The sequence below is a fragment of the Adiantum capillus-veneris genome, chromosome 6, assembly GCF_014529385.1.
Source record: "Adiantum capillus-veneris isolate H3 chromosome 6, ASM1452938v2, whole genome shotgun sequence".
NCBI classification, from domain to species: domain Eukaryota; kingdom Viridiplantae; phylum Streptophyta; class Polypodiopsida; order Polypodiales; family Pteridaceae; genus Adiantum; species Adiantum capillus-veneris.
This window is the reverse complement of record NC_140936.1, coordinates 92,491,138-92,516,940: the sequence shown is the minus strand read 5'-3', so window position 1 is coordinate 92,516,940 and position 25,803 is coordinate 92,491,138.

The following is a 25,803-nucleotide window of genomic DNA, read 5'->3' as shown; positions in this document are numbered from 1 at the left end:
AGGCAAAGGAGACCAAGGAAGCTAAGAGGACTCGACGTCGTATCAATCTCCAAGACTTCCCTCTTGGAAATGGTATGGCTCCATACAACCTATTGGAAGACATGAGAGGTAAGGGTCCTGATATCTCATGGCCTCAGTTTCTTGCATTATTCCCACAAGTTAGGAGGGATTTAACAAAGGCAGTTAGCACTAGGAGAAAGGTAAAAGAGAGTGTGCTTGTTGTAAAAATTGCACATGCTGAAATGAATGAGGATATTACACCTGTGCTAGATTGTTACATCAAAGGAAGATTGGTTAGGAAAGGTCTAGTGGATGGGGGTGCACAAATTTGCATCATGACAGAAGGACTCATGCAAAAACTAGGCATGCACATCCATGAGACACTTGAAATTAAAGTCAAGATGGCAAACAATAGTAAGGCTAGGTGCGTAGGCATTTGTAAAAATGTTTTTGTGGAGGCCTTTGGCATTAAGAAGGCAATGGATTTCTATGTCATGTATACCAAAGGAAACGGTTACCCATTTATCCTAAGAAGACCATGGCTAATGAAAATGAGAGCTTTGCAGGATTGGGAGACTGGAAAGCTAATTTGCACGAATGACAATCATAAGAAGGTTGTCTTTGACATGAAGGAGCAACGCCAAGAGGAGCTCCATGAAGAATCATCTCACAGTGAGACGGAGGAAGGCTGGACCGATAGCACTTCAGAAGGAGAAAGTAGCGGCAGCATTACTAAAGAGGAGTCTTCCATCGAAGTGATGGGGGTAAGGTTAAAGCCAAACAACCAAGAGACCTCTTGCCCATGTTTGGAAGAGGTAGGTTCCTAAGAAAACCAAAAAGTGGAAGATGAAAGAATTCTAGAAGGTATGTTATCTACAACACTTACAAAGGATGAAAGAGAGGAGCTCAAAGGTGTGTTAAGGAAATTTCCTAGGCTTTTCGCTAAAGACTACCCCGATGTGCGTGGAGTAGATGCTGTTCAACACAAAATTGAGTTGAAGCTAGAGGCCACACCTAAGGCTCAAAAGCTACGAAGGCTAGGAGTCATCAAGGAGCAGGCTTCACTCAAGGAGGTAAGAAAGCTTCTAGCAGCAGGTTTCATTTATCCAGTGGAGAATTCAGAGTGGGTCTCTCCCGTTGTTGTCACTTCTAAGAAAAATGGCAAGTGGAGGGTGTGTGTGGATTACCGTCCACTCAATGAGGCAACAAAAAGAGATCACTTTCCCCTCCCATTTCAGGATGAGATACTAAATGAGGTAGCTGGTCATGAGAATCACACTGTGTGTGATGGCTACTCGGATTACTTTCAAATAGGTATCGCATTGGAAGATCAGTTGAAAACAACCTTCATCACTCCTTGGGGTTGTTAGGCTTTTAGAGTTATGCCATTTGGCCTGACAAATGCTCCTGTAACTTTCCAACGTTTCATGAACATGGTGTTTCAAGCATTCTTTGGAAATTCAATCAGGGTGTTCATTGATGATTTCTGCATTTATAGCTCAAAATCATTGCATCTACAAAGGATAGAGGAAGGTTTAAAGAAGCTCTATGACATGCGAGGTCAACTCAACCCCGACAAGTGTCACATAGGTGAGGATGAAGTGATCTTGCTTGGTCACAAGGTTTCCTATAAAGGTATTGAGGTGGATCCAGCAAAGACAAAATCTCTCATTGGGCTACCATCACCAAAGAGTCTTAAGGAGGTCATCTCATTCATTCAAAAGGTGAAGTATATGTCACGCTTTATTCACTTAGCTTCGGAGTTGCTTCATCCTTTGCAAAAGTTGACACAACAAGTAGAATTTGCATGGTCTGATGAGCTTGAAGAGTACTTCTGTAACATTAAAGTCATTTTGTCAGAGCTACCAACACTCATGCCTCCTTGTTGGGAGTACACATTCTTTGTTAGCTCTAGTGTTGGGAAGGAAACAATTGGTGCAGTTTTATTACAACAAGATCCCTACAGTACCAGGATGCAACCCATCTACTTTGCTAGTAGGGTCATGAATGCTTTGGAGAGAGGCTACACAGAGGCAGAACTCATGATGATGTCTCTCATGTTTGTAGTGAGAAAGTTTAGATCCTACTTGCTACCAAAACCTTTTGTAATTCTCACTGTAGAAAATTTGTTTCCTTGGGTGTCATCTTAGATGAATCTTAGTACTAGGATCTCAAAGTGGATTATGGAGTTGCAAGAGTTTCAATACTCTTTCAAGGTAGAAGATAGTGTGCGTGCACATTTGGCAGGGATCCTTACTTATAGGGTACATGAGAAGGAGATTAAGGTGCCTGAAGTAAAGACCCTACCATTGCCACCGCCTAAAAGTATTCCTAATGCTTTTACCTTGTTCTTTGATGGAGCTTTTCGACGAGCCACAGGAAAAGCAGGGGGAGGGCTAGTGTTGCTCAACCCAAGTGGAGAGGTGGTCATGAAAGAGAAGGTCAATCTACCAGGTTCAACTAGCAACAATGAAGCAGAATACGACACACTACTTCATGGTTTAAAGATATGCATTGGCCAAGGTATACAACGTCTCATGGTAAAAGGGGATGCACTTCTCATTGTGAAGCAAATTTTAGGCATTTGGGCATGCAAGAATGAAAGCCTAAGGACAAAAGTTCATGCCATTCGTAGGATGTTTAATCATTTTGAAGAAGTGCAACTATATCATATTCCTAGGAAACAAAATGAAGATGCCGATTTACTTGCACAACAAGCAGTTACATGTGTTGAGAAAGAAGTGCAGGTCATCAGGTCAGCAACCGAGATACCAAGGATTGGAGTCATTAACTCCATTTATTAGCTACATTTTGGAGGGTGAGTTTCCACAAGACTTCACGAAGGCTCAGAAGAGGAGACTCATGAAAAAGGCAAGCGCGTATCTCTTTCTAGAAGGATCTCCCTATCAAAGAGGGAAGGATCAAGTGTGCAGAAGAGTACCAACTATCAAGGAAATTCCAGCTATTCTAAAAGGTTTGCGTGAAGAGGCATGTGGTGGTCATTTTGGCCGAGAGTTAACTGTGAAAAAGATTTTGCTTGCCAGATATGTTTGGCCAAGCTTGCACATTGATGTTCAACATTGGTGTAAAAGCTGTCACAATTGTCAAATTAATGGAAACAAGCGTTTGTTACATGGTCCACATCAGTTAGTCCTTGCAAATGGTCCTTTTGAAAAGTGGGGCATTGATGCTATGGGTCCATTGCCTAGGACTAAAAATGGGAAATCGTATATCTTGGTGGCCATAGACTACATGACGAGATGGGTAGAAGCTCAAAGTGTGGCAAGAGTAAATGAGAGGACAGAGAGAAAATTTGTCTACACTCACATTTGTTGTAGATTTGGCACACCTTTGGAGATTGTTTTTGATAATGGTCCAGGGTTTAGAAAGGGCTTTCTCACAGAAGTCTGTGAAGAACTTCACATTCTACATCGTCATAGTACACCCTACTATCCCCAATCAAATTGTTTGGTAGAAAAAGCTAATGGTGTCATTGCAGGCATCATTAGAAAGATGGTGAAAAACAAGACAAAGTTGTGGGATGACTTCTTGGATGGTGCCTTGTGGGCGTATTGAACCACATATGAAGCCATGGAGTTTACACCATTTCACTTGGTCTATGGTCAAGAAGCTTTGCAACCAATTGAGCTCAATATCCCAACAATACGGCTTCATGGCAGAGGTGCACAAAATGATCAAGAAGCATGGATGGATCGACTTCTTACCTTAGCTGAGATTGAGTGGAAAAGAGAAGCAGCATACGAGTGCTACAAGAGGAAAGCTATGCAGGTGAAGGAGAAGCTCGACAAGAAACTAAAGGACAAAGGCATCAATGAAGGAGATCTTGTGCTAAGGTATGACAATCGACTCGATAATCGTTTTGATGCCAAATTTGAAACTAGATGGCAGGGGCCATACATAGTTAAGAAGGCTTTCAATTCAAGTTACTATCAACTTATGGACTTGAATGGGAAAGAGCACTCCAAGAAGGTAAACGGGTATCGCTTGAAGCCTTATTTGAGTCGCCTTCTACCAAAGGATCTACCAAAGATCTGTCAAAAGACAGCTATCTCATGTAGGTATTGTTCCGTGAAGCATGAGTGTAACTCAAACCAAAATTCTAAGGGGCCAAACAATGAAGATCTCGTCAAGGACTCTGAAGTACTCTCTTTGGAAAAGATGCTCTATGATGGTACATGAATATACCATCATCCTGGGGGAGGGCTAATGATAGCCGTTTTTCGGCTCTCCATATATAATTGCCATAGTGAGTTAACCCACCCTATCAAATCACTCAAACATTTTGGTTATCCCTACCATTTCAATGTACATAGGCGTGTGTGAGTTAAGGACTTTCTCCATATTTTCTTAAAACCCTCAGCTAGCTAGTCACTGGGCTAGTTGAGCCAAAAAAATAAAAAAATAAAAAATATTATGGTCCATTTGTGTATAAATATTTTATTGTATATAGGGCCTAAATAAAAGGATTTTTCATAATTGTTTTGGTATGTATTTAAATATTTCTACCTATGGTGTGTTATTTATGCTATGTACATTGACTCACCATTACCATATTTTTTCTTACCATTTTGCATACTCTTTATTCCATATAAAAATAATTTCATGCAAGCTTCTCTTACTTTTGGTGTAACTCCATCCCTACAAAAATAAAAAAAAACTAGTTCTATTTATGTGTATATTTTTTCACTATTGTGATTTTTTCCTTCCTACATACATTCTTTATTACTCTCATAAATTAGACCACCAAAAATATTCATCTTTTTATGGTAGACTTATAATGAGAGAGATTTATCTTGACCCCTTTATATTTTTTCCACCTATATTATTTATATTTGACATGTACATATTTTTTAGACCCCTCAATATTTGATTTTCTTAGTTGTACTATCCATTTATATCATGATCTCAACAATATCTTCAATTATAGACCTACCAAATAAGGTCAAGGGTATGTGGAATGCATGCATGCACCATGGGGAGCTCACTCTTGGAGGTATTCAAAAGAATCATCCAAAGAAAGACCTCACAAGGACTTTGTGCAGTGGAAAAAACAGTCGTCTTTGTGTTTGGTGTGTGTGGCTATCTTGCGTTCCCCTCTCTTTGTGCATTTGAGTACAAGGAGATATCACGTGAGTCCTAGTTCACATCTACGACTAGGTGGTGCCCCTTTTCTTGTTTGGTTTCTGGTTGTGGGTTGTTGTTGTCTCTGATTTTGCTTGCCTCAGCCCCAATTGAGCAGCACGGGAGCCTCGAAGGGTGTTTAGAGGCCGCTCTTCTTGTTGCCCGCCGCGGACCGCCTCAACAGCAAAACCCCAGCGGGATCGCCAAAGGATGATGGAGCAAAAGACGCCGTGCGCACACTCACACATCCAGACAATTCAACACCACACAAAGAATTTACTTAAATTCCTCACCTCACTCACCACCACTCAAAAGCTCCCTAAAAACTCTACCCACAAGCTCAATTCAAACTCCAAACGCCTCGACCTACAAGCCCTTGCCTGCCCGCAGACACTACAAGGTGAGTCGAGGTGATCAAAAACTGAAATCACACTTGATGGCGAACAAAATATACAAGAAAAACCATCAAAAACCCAAAAAACTCCAGCCACAAAATTCCACTCTCAAACCATTGCAAAAACTTTACCAAACTCCACTCTGTTGGACTTTTTGGAGTAGAGCCAACCCTAATGGCACAGATACAGGGTCACATAGTGTTGCAGAAAGCCGCACCTTCTTCCCTCAATTCCTTGCACACACACATCCATGGAAACCTCAGAACTTCCATAGACTCTCCCAAGTGCAAAATTGAAGAGAGAAAGCTCTCATTCACTCCTCCACACACTCGAAAACAGGACGCGAACGCAACGGGACTGCACTAGACCACCTGTAGGAACCCTGCTTTTTCCCCCACACAGTGTAACATTTAATGGCCTAAAATCTTATTTGTAGCGGAAATTAGCATGAACATAGTGGGCATTTCATTAGAATAGATTCTTAATGAGAATTACAAGAGTGCTTGGGTGGAGAGAGCAACAAAAAGCATAACACCTAGTTAGATAGCATCGACAATACTTTCAAAAGAGAGAGAGAGCAATTAAGCTATTGACAACAGTTGAGGACCGGATTTGCATGGAGCCGGTCCCCCCTCCAAAAGGCTTTGTATTATGGTTTCTCCCATCAAGAGAGACATTGTACAATACAATTCTTTGTGTTCCTTCAAGACTAGCTAGTGCAATGAAGATGGAAGCTTCATACACCAAGCAAAACACTTAATCAAACACAACTTGAATTATCCCCGTTCTCAGACCCAAGACCTCACACACCTTCGAAGATGGTGAGAGCTAGCAGGGTATGAGAGTAGATTGAGAGGAAAAAGAAGTATCTTACGAGAAAGAAGTACATCTCCTCACATAATCACTCATATTAGCATAGCTTAGCTTAGTAATTAGCTTGGTAGAGAAGATGAGCATGCATTGAAGCTTGGCTCTTGGTTGGATTTGCATCCACATGCCAAGAGAGTGTTGATGTAGGCTTCTATCTCACAAGCTTGGAGTAGGTGATGAGCTCTCCATTAAAGCTTGGGAGGAGATAGAGTATTTTCCCTTCACACATGGTCAAGTGTGAGAGTGTGAGTGTCAATGCCAAGCAAAAATCAGCCCCCTCTCTCTCTTGGGCGAGCCCTAGCTGCTAAGTTAGTCTGGCTTTTGCCTCATTGGACCTCCCCAGGGCAAGCCAATAGGGATTAAGCAGCATAAGTGATAGCCTTCTGACATGTGTCCCCCTTTCCCCTTTTGTGAGAGCTTTAGATAATTAAATAATTAAACTAAACTCTCATTGGACCCCTTTGCCTCCTGGCCAATAGGAATCAGGCAAGCCATGGGGCTCCTGAATGCTCATTGGACCCCTTGGGAGACTGCCCAATAGTCTTCTAGGACACTTAATTCTTATTGGTTTCTTTTATTAAATGTTTTTAAATTAATTAAACTAGATTTACTCTAGCCTAATTCTCATTGGTCCACTTCAAGGGTCTTCCAATAGGAATTGGGCATACCTTGTGGGCATCTGGCCTAGGGAGCTGACATGTGTCCCTCATTCCCTTTGTGTAAAGGGAGCCTGTGTGTGTGTGTGTGTGTGGCTTTCTCTCTCATCCCCTAGCTTTGGGGCTCGCCCCCTCCCATGTAGGGATGTAGAAAGACTTTTTGGGCACACACTAAGCATCCAATTTTCCCTAAGGTTGACCTTTGGACACAACCTTTGAATTTTGGAACCTTAGCATTTTGGAAGTCTTAATGGGCTGAACCTTAGGGTCTTTTTAGCCCGTTGTTTCACATGGCTCTTTTGCAGATGGCCCCCCCTTTGGATCCCTATTTTCCCTCCTTTGGATCCCTACTGTGGCCGGTCTGCTAACTTAACCAATATTCTAGCTTTTTCTCCCTTGGCACTTCCCCACATTAAATGATCAGTTTAATATGAGAAAATCATTTAGGAGAATTAGATATTGATTATTATGACACACAGAGGGGTGAAAGTGTTGATATTTCCCTTCCAAAGTCCTCCCTCAGCCTGGACCATCATGGCACCGTGAGTGATGTGGACATTTGAAGCCATTTCACACCTTTTTTGACCATTTTTGCCCAGTTTTTTGCCAGTTTTGACCCCCAACGGTCAGTTTTCGCAGGAAAAACCCCAAACGGACTCAAAAATTCACCAAATTTTGCACGATTTATCCTCGATACCCAAATCACATTTCCACATCTCCACATTCCATTTTTGACCACTTATAGGGCGATGCACGTATCACCGCAGATCAGGCGACGCAAATAGACAGTTACCGCATGTGTCAAACTTTTCGAGCGGGATGAGAGTACCCACACTTTTCACTTGCATTTTTTACATTCTAGAAAGCTCAAACACATTATCTAGAGCCAAAATAAGCCTCCTAGAACCATATCCAAGGCCTCGATACCCTATCAAGGTATGTACGTATGCTCGACTGCCGACACGCAAGCACGCAATGTGCACATGTTGCACCTTTTTTCAAAATTGAAACCACTTTGGAAAGCTCCCAAATGCATGTATTTACATCTTTTTGTACATATGACCATGCATATAAACGCTACTTTGTACACGCCAAAAGCGGTCTATGATCGTCTTCATAGTGTATCCGATCTGAATTGGCAAGGGCAAAGGCAAAGCAGAGGGATGAGTGTTATGAGTTAGCAAGTTCTAGAGCCGCATTTAGCATGAAAATAGGAAGTGTGGAGTGTTCTCCTGAGTATTGATTTTTGGGTTGTTGATTGTGTTCATATATTGTAAATCATGCCGATTGAGCTATTTTGATGCATCGCTATACTTTGCCGTTCTTCTGTCAACGTCAAGTGGCTTTGACAGATCCAAAAGCATTGTGCGCTCCTTGCCGCACTGTCGAAGCAAGGGACTTGCCGATACATCGTGTGCAAGCCAAAAATGGCTCCAAGCACACAACAAGCCTAAACTAGTAAGCTCAAAGAAGGCGATGGTGTGTCACTCACCACTCTACGCTTGCTTCGTGGAGGATTCCTTGCCGCGAAGAAGAAGGAGACGCCGCTATGCCACGCTCAACCGCTTCACCGCCGTCGTGCTTTCGTAATGCTTGATTGCCCACTCTCTCACTCTCTCTCTCTCTCTCTCTCTCTCACATACACACACACACAAGGAGGTGAAGAAGAAGAAGATGGAGATGGAGATGGAGCAAGAGCACTCTTCTATTGCACAAATGAGAGAATGAGTGGATTTTAGGTTTAGTTGACTTTTATATGAGCTCACCCCATTCACACTTGGGCGCCCATGCTTAGCCAACTAATCCCTTGAATGTCCGAGTTAGAGTGCGCCTCTCATCGGCGATCACTCTTACCCTTTTCCTATTGGACCGACAAGCCCGGTACCTGACTCTACCAAATAAATAATACAATGTCCGCCATAGGTTACAACGTCCATCGTAGGTGATAGGGTGTCCGTGAGCCATGAGGGTTAACATGCCCCCCTTCCTGATGTAGATTCCGTCCTCGGAAGCTATTGAGTTGAAGCTCGTTCATCCAGGTGGAAGATCATTTGAGATGAATGTCCTTAGCCTTCTTCAGTCACTGCAAAATCAAACAATATTGGCACAGTAATTGCATTATCATATAGAATAAAAAAGCATATGCAGTTTTAGGCAGACAAATTGATTGGTAACAGAATTTTAAACAATTTGTTAGCAATAAACATTAAATTGCAATATAATCAAATGCATAAACAGATGTCCTTGGGTTTTTTGCTTTTCAAGAAAAAGCGCCCACACTGGGAACCTCTAGGGCGCTCGTACCATAGGCAATACATGTGAGTGAAGTACCCAATCAAGCTGAGATTTCTCTTCCAGCTTAAGATTTTACATTGTGGCACTTTGATTTTTTTTTGTTCATTTTCAACATTTTAATTTTGTAACTTTGGGGGGTCATATAACACTGATACACCTCCCCAGGCTCATCACACTAGTAAAATCCCTTTATAATACTTAAGCTAAAGGTCAATAGGGTCAAGCCCACTAGAAAGCCCTAGTACATTTCACACAATGCTGCTTAAATCGGATTAAGAACCTAAGTAACCATTGATTATTAGGAAGGCATTCCCCATGGTATTAAGAGAAGATCTCTAACACCTAACTTGGTCAAACTAGCTTAGTCGGACTGCTTGATTTTTAAATCTAGACAAGTGATTATGACAAAAAATTCATTGAATTTAATGTTTGGTACTAAGCAAATGCGCTGAATATTATGCTACCAATCACAATCAAAGCAGACAATCATAGATGCAAGAAAAGATAAGGGGCAATGCTAATGGACAAGAAACACCTGTTTGTGTTGATGATCGCGCTTGATTTGAAGTGTGAATGAGAGAAAGATCCCATGTAGGTCCAAATCCTAACAACAGCAACACGCTCCTGTACACACTGGGAAACACAAGGAATACCTCTAGGAGGCACATCAGTGGGAAAAAAGAACTTTTCTAATCACTCAACTCTCAAAGAGAAACACTCCTATCGTACTAATTCTACCTACCCTCCATCACATGAGTGATGAGGATCAAAGGTGTTTAATGACATAGGTCTCTGTTTCAGTGTATCGAATGTGAATGTGTAGGTCTGGTCAATGTTTTGACTTTTATTGTGCATACTCGTTTGCTAATTGCTCTTGCTCTTTATTTATTTTTTTCGTTTTTTGTGAGTAAAAGCATTTATATATACATTCCCTAAGATTTGGAGATTGAGAGGTCAGGGAAACAAGGTTGAGAGGGGAGTGAGTGAATGATGACTGTCAGCAAACATTCCCCCCTTCCTTGGGTAGATCATATCGTTTGAAATGTGCTCGTCACCCTTTGAAACCAATTGTTCTGGTCGATAATAGGTGAGGATTTTTGCCAGTAGTTTTCTATAATCTTAGGTGCCTCATCGAGTTGCAAGGGTGGTAAGGTACTCTCCCAGGATCGGACTTGAAGTGGTTCATCAAGTGATTCTTGAACGCTGGAAAGTGTGGATTCCTTTGTAGCTTTATGGAGGTCCACTATTTTAGGTGGAGGCTGTGGAGAAGCTTTTACCTCTATGAATGCATTATATGAGGAGCTAGAAGCTTCATGGGACTCCCCCCTTCCTGAGCTAGGTGGAACAAATCGTTCTTTCTTTGGTACCCAAACTCGCTCTGGAGCGGGTGTGTAGCATTCTGAGATTTTTTTCTTTCCACGATCGTCGATTCGTTTTGGAGCTACAGGATTGGGCTCACATGGGTCAGGTGACAGGTAAGAACAAAATTTAGGTTTTGGCACCCAAATTTGATCATTTCCTCGATAGTAGCCTTGGGCTTTCGATAATCGTTTAGGTATCCAACGCCATGTTTTCTTACTTTTCTTGGGGCGAGTGGTACGTTTCTTATAAGGCTTTTGTTTTTTAGTACTAGCCATGGTCGCTAAAGAATCTTTAGGGACCCACTTGTATGTTTTCTTCGTTATATTAGGATGAGTCTTGTCAGAAGCTATATGCATTGCTTGTAGCATATTTAAGGGTACGGGCATTTCATCCCCCTCAGGTGTTACCCATGTCGTCCCCCTATTTCCCCAAGTGTCTATGGCTGCTGCTAGGTGGACCCAATCCACATTGTCCGACTCAGTCATCCCAGGTAGTACATCCATATAAGGAGAATCTTCCCCAACATCAGTGTCCGCTTTACACGTGTAACAATACTGCAATGGGGCCGAGTGAACTGTGGTGTCAGATCTATGATCAATTATAAACCTGTTTCCTAGAGGATGTGCTGGACCCGTCACAAGATCCACTCGAATGACAGAATCTTGGAATTGCAAGTAGACATGGTTTTTAGACCAGTCATGCACCATTTTTGCTTCCCTCATGAAAGGACGTCCTAAGATCATCTCCGATGCCATAGTGTGTTTGGAGAAATCCATAACAATAAAGGTAATCCTTATTTTATGTCTAAAGACCTTGATCTTGAGATCTTCTAGCATCCCAATAGGTTTAACAATAGACCCATTGGCCATCTTCACTACTATGGTTGTGGTCGCAAGGTGAGGTCTTCCCATAGTTTCCCAGCAATTTTTAGTCACAATGCTAACCCCAGCGCCACCATCAAGGATTCTCTTCACAGTTAATCCCTTAGTAGTGATTGGTATGGTCGCATTGGATTCATCACCCTCAAAGTATTGTCCCAACTTGTTAATAGGTATTTCTATAACAAGGTTCTCATCTAGGTTGGGTTGTGGATCTAAGTGTTCCTCCTCTATTGGCATCTCCCCAGCTCCATTCATCTGTGCAAATTGTGGTAGCCCAAACTTTAGTTCTCCATTGAGGAAGGCTCGAAGAGCTGAGACTAGCTTGGGGTCTTTATATAGTTTGGACATGATGGTGGTTCTAACTTCTGAAGACATGAAATCCATCAATTTGGCAATGTTTAATGGCACCTTTTGGCATTGAGCCCCTTGACGTGGGGAAGATGGGATCTCCATTTCTTTGATAGGATCAGGTAGTCCCTCTGTAAACATTCTTTCCATCAAGAAGTGAGTACGCCCACTTTCCCATGACTGTCACTTTCTTCTTGGATATCACTAGGTATGTCCAAGGGTCTATGGACTTGGTGAGGTTGTTGTTGCGTAGGGAATACGGTGTCTGTAATCTGGATCTTCCTAGGTGTTGGTTATAGATCCCTTTGGGTATCTTCTACCAAACTCCTTAATTGCTTGACTCGCTCAATCTCTCGCTCAATCTCCTCTGTAGGGTTTGGGTAAGTTCCTATCTTCTTTTTGGATCCTGGCCATTGTGGCTCATGAAGATCTTCCTTGTTGGTTTCTATGTTAGTGGTCGTTTTGGTCTCCATGGTTTCACCTGAAACAGAATCTTCTTTAGCGTCGTTCATATATACGGGGTCGTCACCAGTCCCTATGTTGGTCTTTGAACTGGGGTCTGACTTAGCTGCTTTTTGCGATCTCTTTCTTCGTGTTTTCTTCTTTTTCTGAGATTGGGAAATTGATGCCATGTCTCTTTTCTCAAGAATATAATTTTGTTTTTGGAGCATCGATCGTGTGAGTACGTTTACTGGTACCACGGGTGTACTTGGTGATGGCTCCTCGGTAACTTCAATCAAGTTTAATGGAGTGATCTTCGATGCATTTGGATTATTTGGACATTGGGCAATCAAATGATCTATGCCACATCAATTACACATGAGTATCGACATTGTAGACGTGCTCGCTTGATAGGTTTGCATTAGTGTGGCGTTCTTTTGTAGCCTAATAGGACACTCGGCTACACGATGTGGACCTCCACACTCATAGCATTGAAGAGGTGGTCTCTTAGCGGTGTAATTGATATTTTGGCCTCTTGCCGCAAGAGAAACTACTTGATATACAGGTTTGACTTGTCCCCAATAGTCCTCCATGTAGTATTGTGGAATTTCTTCAAGCACATCCATCCCATAGGCGATATTAGGATCTATATCTTCCTCATAGCCTTCCAAACAAGAAATAGATGACTCACAACCCACTTGATTCACAGAAGTGATTCTCGGATGTGGTGGTTGCGGTCCTAGCACTGGAGGTGGTAAGGGTGTTGTTTGAACAACATTTTGGGCCCTAGGGACCATGTGTTGTGCTGTTTGTTCAAGAGGTGGGGCCGGCATCAAGGCACGCACTCGAGGTGTGTCTGTCCATGCTAAGGTTGGTCTATTGGCCATCGCACGCTTAAATACTATGCAATCCTTAGCTTGATGACCATACCTTCCACATGCATTGCAGTTCCCATTGAATTTTACTCTAAAAGTAGGGCATTCACTGGTACTATGCGGTCCATAGCATACTGAGCACCATTGCTGCTCCCTTCTTGGATACATATGATTGTTTTGCGGAGCACGATTGTCTCTAAGACTCTCTTGAATAGCCTTGGTGAGATCTGCTAAAGTCATCTCAGATATCTTTGGATCCTTAGCAATAGGCTTTAGGGTCATTGGCTAATGCCCCGATGCTTGTGAGATAATAGATTTAGGCTCAGCAGACACTCTTTCTCCTTGAATCATTAAATTATCCTCCAATTGGATGGCATTGGTGGTGACTGCTTCCCAAGTGGTGATACCTCTAATGACTAGACCATTGTAGATATCCTCATGTCGTAATCCCCTAGTGAATCTATCAAGAAATTGGTTATTGTTGAAGCGCTTATTTGGATTACAACGAGAATTCAAATGCTTCAAGCGACTTATAAAGTCTCTCACCAACTCTCCTTCCTCTCGTTGGGCTTTCTGGAGCTGAGAGGCTACGCCCCAAAGCACTCCCTCTTGTATGCATTCCTTTAAGAACAGTCTCCTAAGAGTAGGGTAAATCATTTTTTCTTCCACCCTTAGGGTTCTATACCAATCCCCAACCTTTCCACTTAAGGTTAGTCTTAAAGCATTGCTCTTATGTAGGTCATTGTGTTCTCCTAGAGAATCGCATATTTGTTCAAACACTTCGATATGCTTTCTCACATCCCCGTCTCCACTAAATTTTTGTGTGAGCTTGGCTATTTGTACTGCCTTACTTCTAGGCTCTCTATCAGGCATGTTACGCATATTCTCAGCAATAGATCGACCAATAGCTTGAGCAAATGTTGCCAAGTCACCTAAGTGACCAGGTACCGTGGGTGAAGGCGCTCCAGAGACTACATGTGGAGTAGGTATTGGCATTTGTCTTGGCGCATAGGAAGCCCTTGGGTTCCACGTTGGGTACGATGTTGTGCCATGTGGTGGTCCATAGTTCATATGAGTGGATCTAGGCATAACAGACGTCGGATGTGACATGCTAATGCTAGCCGGTATAGTCCCATGGGAATAAGAACTTGGGTGTTGTGGTTGTGGGGCATAGGTAGTTGAAACAATGGGAGGGGTAGGGACTACATGAGTATGTGGACCCATAGGTGCATACGATTGGTACACACTTGTAGGTACTGTTGTAGGCATTGAGCTACCATGTAGCGGTGATTTACTAAGAAGCGAGGTCCATGGTGTGTTTCTTGGCATGCCCATCATTGGGGTAGGCATGGTATCCATGGTGTCATCCAGGGAAAGATGAGCTAGACTTGGAAAAGTAAAGCTATCACTTGTGGGCTCAGATTGCATTGAGACCCCTGGCGAAACAACATATGAGGGATCAATGGGACTCACTGGGGGAGTCTCCATTTGTGATAGAGTGGGTTGTTTCCCTTTGCCTGTGTCTAAAAATCGCATAGGACCCGTCGAAGGTATGTTTATTCCTCGATTTTGCCTCTCGAATTGGATAATCCTATGGATGACATTGCAGATCATGTGTTGTTGTTCCTCTAGACTAGTGGCACTAGATGTGGATTGTACAACTTCTAACCAACCCACATGGTATGTGTAGCCCATGTATAGGTCGGTCAAAGTATCCGTGTGTAGGTCATATTCCCAATTTTCAATGAGAAATACCCCGTCCAAATTTGGTGTACTAGAGGGTTTCCGTGGGGTGGATGCACTGTTGCTTCCCGTGTTTTGACTTTTAGTCACCGCTACCTTAGAGGCGACTTTGGAAGGTGGTAGCTCGGTAGGGCCCTCATTAAATGAGATAGGTAGAATGTCCACGTGGACACTCTGAGGGAGTGTGGGGTCTACAGGAGATGTGAATGGTGATTCTACTTCCCCACCCCCTTCGTTTACTTCACTAGCCATAGGTTCAGAGCGCGTAGCTCTACTAAAAGTTTCCATCAAACGGCTAAAAACACTAGTTCCAGGTTGTTGGGCCCAGCTAGGTACGGTTTCATTTGTTCCCCCGGGGCTTTGTGTAAGATGCTCTTCCATAATATCGTAGTCAAAGGAAGAGTCGCTAGCCGCTATATTTGGGTCTTGGGTTGCACTACCTTGGGTCCCCGCCGAGGGCGTAGACCCTAGCGTGGAAGGATAGTGAGTACCCCCGTAAATCGAAGCACTAGCTAGTTGTTTGGACTCTAGCACACGATCAGAGCGTAGATACATGTGCTTTGGGTGCCCTACAAGTGTCGGCAAGTACCCTCAAAGGTTACTTGCTTTGTTTTGTGGGTGTTTTGCACCCCATTTTCTACTTGATTTTTTCTTGTTTTTGATGTTTGATTTTTTTGATTGAAGTGTGTGATAGCTTGAAATGAGCGTATCACTTAAAGGGTCGCTGTGTGTTTTACAACACAATTTTCGAGCATCTGACGTTCCGTTGGTCCTCAAAAAATCAATTTTTAGCTACGTGTGAAGCTAAAATTCGTTTTTTTTAAAAGGCGACTGAGGCCGAGGCCTGAGCGTGAGCTTGGGCTTGGATCTGGGAGATATTCCCGATCCCGGTTCTACCTTTAAAGTTTTTTAAATTTTTAAATTTTTTTTATAAAAGGATAAGGCCGTCGCGGCCTGCGCGAGAGCACACACACACTCTCTCTACCTACTTCTAACTACTACACCTACTCTTACACACTAACACACTCTATTAACTCTCACTAATCTCCTTCCTACTTACTGTACACAGAAAACTAACTACCTTAATACATAGAGAATAAACACAGAACCTTTGAAATCTCTATTAACAAAGAAAACTAACTACCTTAATACACAGAGAATAAACACAGAACCTTTGAAAACTCCATTAATAAAAAAAACACACAGTATAACACCAAATCCCTCTTCTCAACACACACACACACTTCTTCCTTACCTTTCCTACAATAGAAATTGCACCACGGAGAAGCACAGAGTGCTACTCGAGCTTCATGTATGACACTCCCTGGCAGCGGTGCCAAAAATGTGCGCTCCTTGCCACACTGTCGAAGCAAGGGACTTGCCGATACACTGTGTGCGAGCCACAAATGGCTCCAAGCACAGAACAAGCCTAAACTAGTAAGCTCAAAGAAGGCGATTGTGTGTCACTCACCGCTCTACGCTTGCTTCGTGGAGGATTCCTCGCCGCGAAGAAGAAGGAGACTCCGCTACGCCGCGCTCAACCGCTTCACCGCCGTCGTGCCTTCGTAATGCTTGATTGCCCACTCTCTCTCTCTCTCTCTCTCTCTCTCTCTCTCACACACACACACACACACACACACACACACACACACACATACACACACACACAAGGAGGTGAAGAAGAAGAAGATGGAGATGGAGATGGAGCAAGAGCACTCTTCTATTGCACAAATGAGAGAATGAGTGGATTTTAGGTTTAGTTGACTTTTATATGAGCTCACCCCATTCACACTTGGGCGCCCATGCTTAGCCAACTAATCTCTTGAATGTCCGAGTTAGAGTGCGCCTCTCATCGGCGATCACTCTTACCCTTTTTCTATTGGACCGACAAGCCCGGTACCTGACTCTACCAAATAAATAATACAATGTCCGCCGTAGGTTACAACGTCCGTCGTAGGTGATAGGGTGTCCATGAGCCGTGAGGGTTAACAAGCATAAGGATTGGTTGGGAGGTAAGCTTCTCTTTGAGCTTGTCAAAAGCATTTTTCTCCTTAGCATTCCATGAGTACTTAACATTATTCTTTGTTAAGTCATGTAATGGTCCTGATATTTGAGAGAAATTTTCTATGAAGCGTCTATAGTATGCACACATACCAATAAAGCTTCTTAGCTCATGTAGATTCCTTGGGTTAGGCCATGCTTTATTGGTATGTACACATACCAATAAAGCTTCTTAGCTCATGTAGATTCCTTGGGTTAGGCCATGCTTTTATTACCTCCAACTTCAATGGATCCATATGGATACCATCTTGAGAGATAATATGACCTAAGTATTGAATCTCTTGAAGGAAAATTCACTCTTCTTTTGATTGATAAAAAGCTTGTTCTCCCTCAATGCTTGAAAAATCACCTGGAGATGTTGCTTGTGTTCCTCCAAGGACTTGGAGTAGATGATGATATCATCAAAGCACACTCCAGTGAATTTACGGTAGGGTCTAAAGGTTTTCACCATTAAACAATTGAACATAATTGGTGCATTAGTTGAGCCGAAAGGCATGACTAGATATTTATAAGTACCAAACGTTGTACGAAACATAGTCTTTAGGATATCTTTATTCACTATCCTTATTTGATGGTAGCCACTTTTAAGTTCAATCCTACTGAAGTAGGTAGAGTCTTGTAGCTTATCAAAAAAATCTTCTGCTCAAGGAACGGAAAATCTATTTTTGATAGTGATATGGTTTAGTGCTTTATAGTCCACACACATGCGGTATGTACCATCTTTCTTTTGCACTAGGAGGACTAGAGAACAAAAGGGAGAGAAACTAGGCCTCACCATCCCTTTTTCTAACAATTCTTGTATTGCCTCATGATCTTCTCTTGTTGAGCTTGGGAAACTTGATAAGGAGGCTTGCTAGGTGGTGAGCTTCATGGTAGGTGCTCAATTTGATGGTCATCATCCCCTTGTTTTGGAGATAAGTCCATAGGGATATCATCGATGAACACATCTTGGAATCCTTTTAGAAAATTAGACAAGTATAAATCTTCTTGATCCTACCATTTACATTTGATGAAACATTAAGACCTTTTAGGGACTCTTTGACAAAAAATCATGTATGCAAAAACTCAGCTTTTCATTGATTTATCAAAAGCAGGAGAATTTACAAGTGGTATAGTACGACCAGACTCACTAGCATCTATATACATGCTCTTTTACCTGTAGGTAAAGTAGATTCTCCTTTCAAGGAACTTCATGTTGGTAGTCATGAGGTTGAACCATGGTACCCCTAGGATAGCATCCTCATGTTGGAGAGGAGAGATGAAAAAGTCTTCTTTGTCAACATAGCTTTGGACATGAAGCCTCAACTTCCCAATCAAGGGAGTAATGAAGGCTTGTTGTCCCTTGAAAGCTGTATTGGCAGTTACAGTATCTCCCATCTCGAAAGCTTGAATGCCCAACTTGGTGGCCAACTCCATTGATATGAAGTTGTGAGTAGAGCCAAGGTCAAACACGATAAAGGCCTCATACTCCCTTACCTTTCCCCAAGCATAGAAGAGAGGCGATCCTTTGCAATGAGCATCCTCTTTTGGAGCTTCGATAGTGGAAGCTCTAGGAGTCTCATTGCGGGCATTTCTCTTGGAGCAAGAACCAGGGATTTCATTGACGTAATCATGATTGTGTGATTACGTTAATAACTCTAGTAATTACACAAGAAAAATCATGTGATCATGTTAATTGTTAATGTGACTTTGATTATGGCTTGCAAAAACCCATAGAGCCGATTAGCCCACCGTACTTTTCATTTTTCCTTGCGGATCCCGTTGGGCTTTCTTACTATCCCGGTGGACCCACCAGGAAAATAAGAAAGCCCGACGGGAATAATTATATATAGTAAATAGTGTACTTACCACGATCCTTTAGCTAGGAAAACCCATGGGAAGTGTATCCAAGTTCCAGGTATAGTCATCTCCTTCTGAATTGACCTAAGGTTATAAAGTCACAGGTCCTTTTTTTGGGCCAAACGTGATTCTTAATTCGGTAACACTTCTAAAAAAATTTAATTACTTTACCGAACATAAAGATACAAAACTTTAGAAGATGAGCATATGTAAATGACGAGTCGATAGTGAAGGGTTGGATGTCCTGCACTAGTGTATTGGGCATATAAAGATCCTTGAACCCTTGCATTTTTCACCCCATCATAGATTTGAATTGATATACACTATCACTCCATAATATCAGAGTTATTATCCTTAATTGGGTGAAAATAGCTTTTATATATTGAATTGGTTGCATAAGGGGGCTACAATTCTTCACTGGGTACAATTAGTCCTCAATTGTGTGATTATATTGAAGATTTATTTGTGCTAGTTCATGCATTGGTTTATACAGAGAGTGCATTATGTATTATAAAAGATTATTAGTGCATAAAATGGCCAATCATATATTTTATTGCTTTTGTGTATTTTTTGCAAACAACTGACATCGTTTAGTGTAGAAGTTGATTACTCTTTGTATCATTTGAAATTAGATGTGTCTTATTGTTTGCAAATCAAAGTGGACATATAAATAATAATAATAATAATAACTGCATTGAGAAATTCATAGCATTGTTGTAGTTATTATGCCATGCATAGAGTGTATTGCAATGTATATGTTTGCTCACAACATAGGTGATCGATATGTGGATTGACTAGCGTGCATTGAAAATCTCATATTGTGCCATTTTGGTTACTTTCATAGTGAATGGTTTTTTAATATATATTGAAAATAAGAAAAAGTCTCTCTCTCTCTCTCTCTCTCTCTCACACACACACACACACACACACACACACACACAGATAAGATGACTCAAACAATAACATCCAGCGGGCCCAATCCGGGCTCTATATATATAATTTTGCAGCCCTGCAGGGCTTTTTAGTTTCCTCGGCAGGCCCGCAGGGAAAACATAAAAGCCCGCGAGCCCACAAGGAAAACGTAATACCCCAACGGGATTTTAGTGGATTTCCAGGTTGCCCTAAATCTGATTCTTTATGATGATGTTAAGTGTAATCATGTAAATGTGTCAATAAGACCTTGTGATCACACAAAAATTGTGGTAGTTACGTAAATATTAAATTTTTGGTAAGAACGATATCCATATCCTTGCTCCCTTCACTTAAAACATTTGTGGTCCTTGCGAAAAGCTTCAAGCTCTTCAAGAGAGAGTTTATTTTTACCTTTGTAAACTCCCTTCTCCTTGGACCAATTATTGTTGTTGTTGTTGGAATTTCCTTGGGAAGAATTTTGGGCATTGGTTTTCCCCTTTGCATCACTTTTGTCTTTGCTTTCAATGGGCTTGACATTCCTTCTAGCCCCTTGTTGGGAATTGATGCGCGAAGCAACCATAGTGTGGTGGATTACTTCGGTGATAGAACCAGGCTGTTGGGAGTTGATGTATTTGGCCATCTCTTCAGGTAATCCCGCACAGAATTGTTGCTTTTGCTCAGCAAAGTCTATCTTTTGAAAGACAGTAGCCTTGAGATGTAGATCCCAAAACTTGTCCATATATTTGTGAATAGACCCATGGGAGAGAAGCTTCAAACTCCACCATTCAATAAGCACTTTGTCCTTTGCATCGCTTGCAAGGAATTGCTTCATCATGGAAACTCGTAGAGTTTTCCATGTCTTTGGGGCTTCGCCATTGCCATGAAGGCTAGCCCACCATTGACGAGATGATTTCTGGAAGTTCATAGCTACATGGTGTATCTTGGAGGAGTTTGTGAAGCCCTCGTCTCCAAAGGCTGCATCAAATTGCTGGATGAAGGCCAATACTTTGTCGGTAGCACCAAAGGTGCCATCATAGGTGAGAAAAGAGATACTCTTTCCTCCCTCTTAGAACTTCTTGAGCTTTTGGTACCTTCGCCATGCAGGGTAAGATTTTTTATGTCCTCCCCTCTTGTATTCTCTAGGAGAGTATCTGTAGCTTTTGTCGGAAGCTCGTGGGGTTCACAGTCTAGTACCCCCTATATAATGTGCGTTCGCGTGGGGTATTAAAATAACCCCTCTTTTAACATGTCTGAATAAATAAAATGACCCCTTATTTTAGGTTTTTTAAACCAAAATTGAATATAAAAATCCCTTATTTTAGTGTATCTCTGTTAAATTGCCTAATTTTTTTGCACTTTAGAACCCCTCCTTTTGAACTCACATTATACATTAACATGATTACATAGTGCACCCCCCCGAGGTTGGAGGAGGATTAAGGTGAAGAATAAGGAGAAGAGGGTGACCTCTTTCTTACCCTTTTCTTCCTTTGTTTCCTCTCTTCCCTTTTGGAGTGATGAGGAGAAGGACCGTGGGTTGATAGTTTCCTCTTGGGAGGAGTTGGCGATCCTCTAGACCGCCGTCTTCGTGGAGCCACATCTTCAGAGGAACTTAGGGATTCATTACTTTCTCATTCTTTGGATTCCTCCTCGCGTATGAGAGAGAGTCTTCTTTTTGGGGTCTCATCAAGAGGCCTCCTAAGCTCTCTCTCATCTGGGAGAGGAAGGGAAATCCCATAACCACGAAGTTGTTGAGTAACTTTGGCTTGGAAAGCAGGGTTGCCCATAGATTACTGCAACCTAGTAACAAGGTAATTGACAAACATGTGGACATCATCATTAGCACCTTCATGTGAAAAATCAAACTTATTAATGTTCATTCCACTCTCTTGGTTATTTTCAGCCATGCTAATTAAACTTATATATAGATTACTTTGTGCTTTGGTACCCTCAAAAATCTTAGTCGCTACTCTTCTTTACCTTTGAAAATCGATTCTCAAGCAGCAACATGTGTGGCTTAGACACTATTGATGTAAAGACTAGTGGAGAGGGTCTAACATTGGTCGCTCAATTATGGTTCCTGTTCAGCTTGCTCGTAGCTCAATAATGGTTTAGCCAAAGGCACGCCCTGAGAGGCTCCATTATTAAGACTATAGTTCCCAACAGTGTACATCAAATCAAGTCCTGCTCAACCAAGATAATACATCCCTGTTCCACTTGCCCTATTGCAATAAACATGCCCAACATTTCATGGACAGCTTAAGGACCTCTCTTCTTAAGCAAGAAGAGAGAAACCAATAGCTCTGATACCAATGTAATGGAAATGGCCTATGAACTTTGAGAATAGAAAAATTAAGAGAACTAAAGAGAGCATTTTTGATAGACTACTTTGAGAACATAAAGGGTGAACTTATTTAGCGGTAGCAACTTAATCATAATACTTAATTAACTTTTCATGAACAATACTTTTGCAAGAGAGAGTTTAGAGAACTTAACAAAAATTGAGGATCGGATTTATGTGGAGCCGGCGGTCCCCCCTCCAATAGGCTTTTGTTCCTTGTGACCTAGGTGATGCAATGAAGATGCAAAGCTTCACGCATCATGAGTATGACATAGACTTTGCAAAAAGCATTAACCATCCCCAACCTCAGTCCCAAGGCCTCAAGCACATTCAAACGTGGAGAGAGCTAGCGGGGAATGAGGGTAGGGAAGAGGAAGAAGAAACATTCATAGAAGAAAGAAATAGTTCCCAACTTATCATCACTCTTCTTGCTAGCATACATAATAGCATAGTAACAAAGATGGATAAGATGGAAAGATTAAGCATTGGAGCATGGCTCTTGGTTAGATTTGCATTCCATAGCCAAGAGTGTTGGTGTAGGCTCTAAACTTGTCTACTAGCTTCGATAAGGAGATGGAGCTCTTGCACTTTGCACTTCACACAATGACTGTGTGTGTGTGTGTGTGTGTGGGTGGGTGGGTGGGGAGTATACCCGCCAAGCTAGCCCCCTCCTTGCTTTGGTCGACCCCCTCTTATAGCATTAGCCTGCACTTGATTGGACCTCCTCAAGCCTCTAGCCAATCCCATGCTTATTGCATATCAAGCAACAAGGGTAGCCTTGGAACACATATCCCCTTTGAGAGACAGGACTTGATAAATGCTTACTACATATCAAGCAACAAGGGTAGCCCTGGAACAAGTGTCCCCCTTTCCCCTTTGAGAGAGAGGACTTGCCATAAATGCAAAAAAATTAATTTAATTGACTAAATTATCATTGGACCCCTTGGGAGGCCAACTAATAGGCTATAGGCACAACATGAGGGCAACATGAAGAGGAGGTTGACAAGTGTCCTATTTTCTTTCTTGTACCAAGCTGGACTTGTGTGAGGGTGTGTGTGTTCTCTCTCTAGCTCCTACAAAGAGGGCTCACCCCCTTATGAGTAGGGATCATGTTGACTTTGTGGATCACCTCAAACCCCGCAAGCACCTTATCATGGAGCACCTTAGAACCTTAGTCATTAAGCACATCAAGCACCTTCGTCAGCCAGCACGACAAGCACCTTAGTCAACAAGCATGACAAGCACCTCAAGCTTGGGCCGGGTTCCCACCTCAAGCACAAACCTAGCTTGTCTAAGGTTAAAGGAGTTTTAACACGAACCATTGGTGGTCTTTAATGAAGCTAACCCTAAGGTCTTCAAGCTCCACTAGCTAACCATGCTCTTTGATAGAACATCTCTCATTTGGACCCCTTTACCATTGGCCCCGTGATGAGATAGACACTAAGAACATTTCTATATTCTAATCCTTGTTCTCGTCTATTCTCCCACAAAAAAAGATCAATTTAATATGAGAAAATCATTTGGGTTGATTAGATATTAGATTCTATGACAAAAAGCATCCTACTACATGTCCTTGCAAAGTTTCATAGCCATCGCAAGCTGTCTTGAGGGTCAGGGACGTCACAATTGCCAATTTTTTATTGTTGGGCCCTTAGAGAGCTCAATGGAAAAAAATTGGTGATTATGCAGTGTCTAAACAACGCGATGGTAAGTTATGGCAATGAAACTTTGTAGGGGTGGAAAACAATACAATCTGAGCCCACAAGTGATAGCTTTACCTTTCCAAGTTTAGCTCATCTTTCTCTTGATGACACCAAGGCTACCATGCCTACCCCAGTGATAGGCATGCCAAGAAACACTCCATGGACCTCATTTGTTAGTAAATCACTGCTACATGGTAGCTCAATGCGTACAACAGTACCTACAAGTGTGTATCAATCATATGCACCTATGGGTCCTCATGCTCATGTAGATCCTACCCCTTCCATTGTTTCAATAACTTATGCTCCACAACCACAACATCCAAGCTCTATTTCAATGGGACCATACTGGCTAGCATTAGCATGTCACACCCGATGTCTGCTATGCCTAGGGCCACACATATGAACTTTGGGCCACCACATGGCACAACATCGTACCCAACTTGGAACCCAAGGGCTTCCTATATGCCAAGCCCAATGCCAACCCCCATTCCACATGTAGTCCCGAGAGCGCATGTCCCCACTATACATGCTCACTTAGGTGACTTGGAAACATTTTCTCAAGCTATTGGTCGATCCATTGCTGAAAATATGCGTAACACACCGAATATAGAGCCTAGAAGTAAGGCAGTGCAAATAGCCAAGCTCTCACAAAATTTTAGTGTAGACGGGGATGTGAGGAAGTATATCGAAGTTTCTGAACAAATATGCAACTCCCTAGGAGAACACAATGACTTTCATAAGAGTAATTCTTTGAGCCTAACCTTAAGTGGGAAGGATGGGGTTTGGTATAGAACTCTAAGGGTGGAAGAAAAAACAATTTACCCTACTCTTAGGAGACTTTTCTTGAAAGAGTACATACAAGAGGGAGTACTATGGGGTGTAGCATCTTAGCTCCAGAAAGCCCAACGAGAGGAAGAAGAGTCAGTGAGAGACTTTATTAGTCGCTTGAAGCATTTGAATTCTGGTTGTAACCCAAATGATCACTTCAATAATAACCAATTTCTTGATAGATCATTAGGGGACTACGACATCAGGATATCTACAATGGACTAATCATTAAAGGTATCATTACTTGGGACGCAGTCACCACCAATGCGATCCAATTGGAGGATAATTTAATGATTCAAAGAGAAAGAGTGTCCGTTGAGCCTAAATATACTAGCTCGCAAGCATCGAGGCATCAACGAATGACCCTAAAGCCTATTGCTAAGGAGCAAAAGATATTTGAGATTAATTTAGCAGATCTCACCAAGGCTATTCAAGAGAGTCTTAGAGACAATTGTGCTCCACAAAACAATCATATGTATCCAAGAAGGGAGCAACAATGGTGCTCAATTTGCTATGGTCCGCATAGTACCAGTGAATACCCTACTTTTAGAGTAAAATTTAATGGAAATTGCAATGCTTGTGGGAGGTATGGTCATCAAGCTAAGGATTGCATAGTATATAAACACGTGATGGCCAATAAACCAACCTTAGCATGGATGGACACATCTCGCGTACCTGCATTGATTCCGGCCCCACCTCTTGATCAAACGTCACAAAACATGGTCCCTAGGGCTCAAAATGTTGTTCAAACGACACCCTTACCACCTCCACATGTGGGTTGTGAGACATCTATTGTTGTTTTGGAAGGCTGTGAGGAAGATATAGACCCTAATATTGCCTATGGGATTGATGCACTTGAAGAAAGTCCACAATACTACCAGGAGGACTATTGGGGACAAGTCAAACCTGTTTATCAAATAGCTGCTCTTGCGGCAAGAGGCCAAAATATCAATTACACTACAAAGAGACCGCCTCTTCAATGCTATGAGTGTGGAGGTCCACATTGTGTAGCAAATGTCCTATTAGATTACAAAAGAATGCCACACTGATACAAACTAATCAAGCGAACACATCTACAATGCCGATACTCATGTGTAATCAATGTGGCATAGAT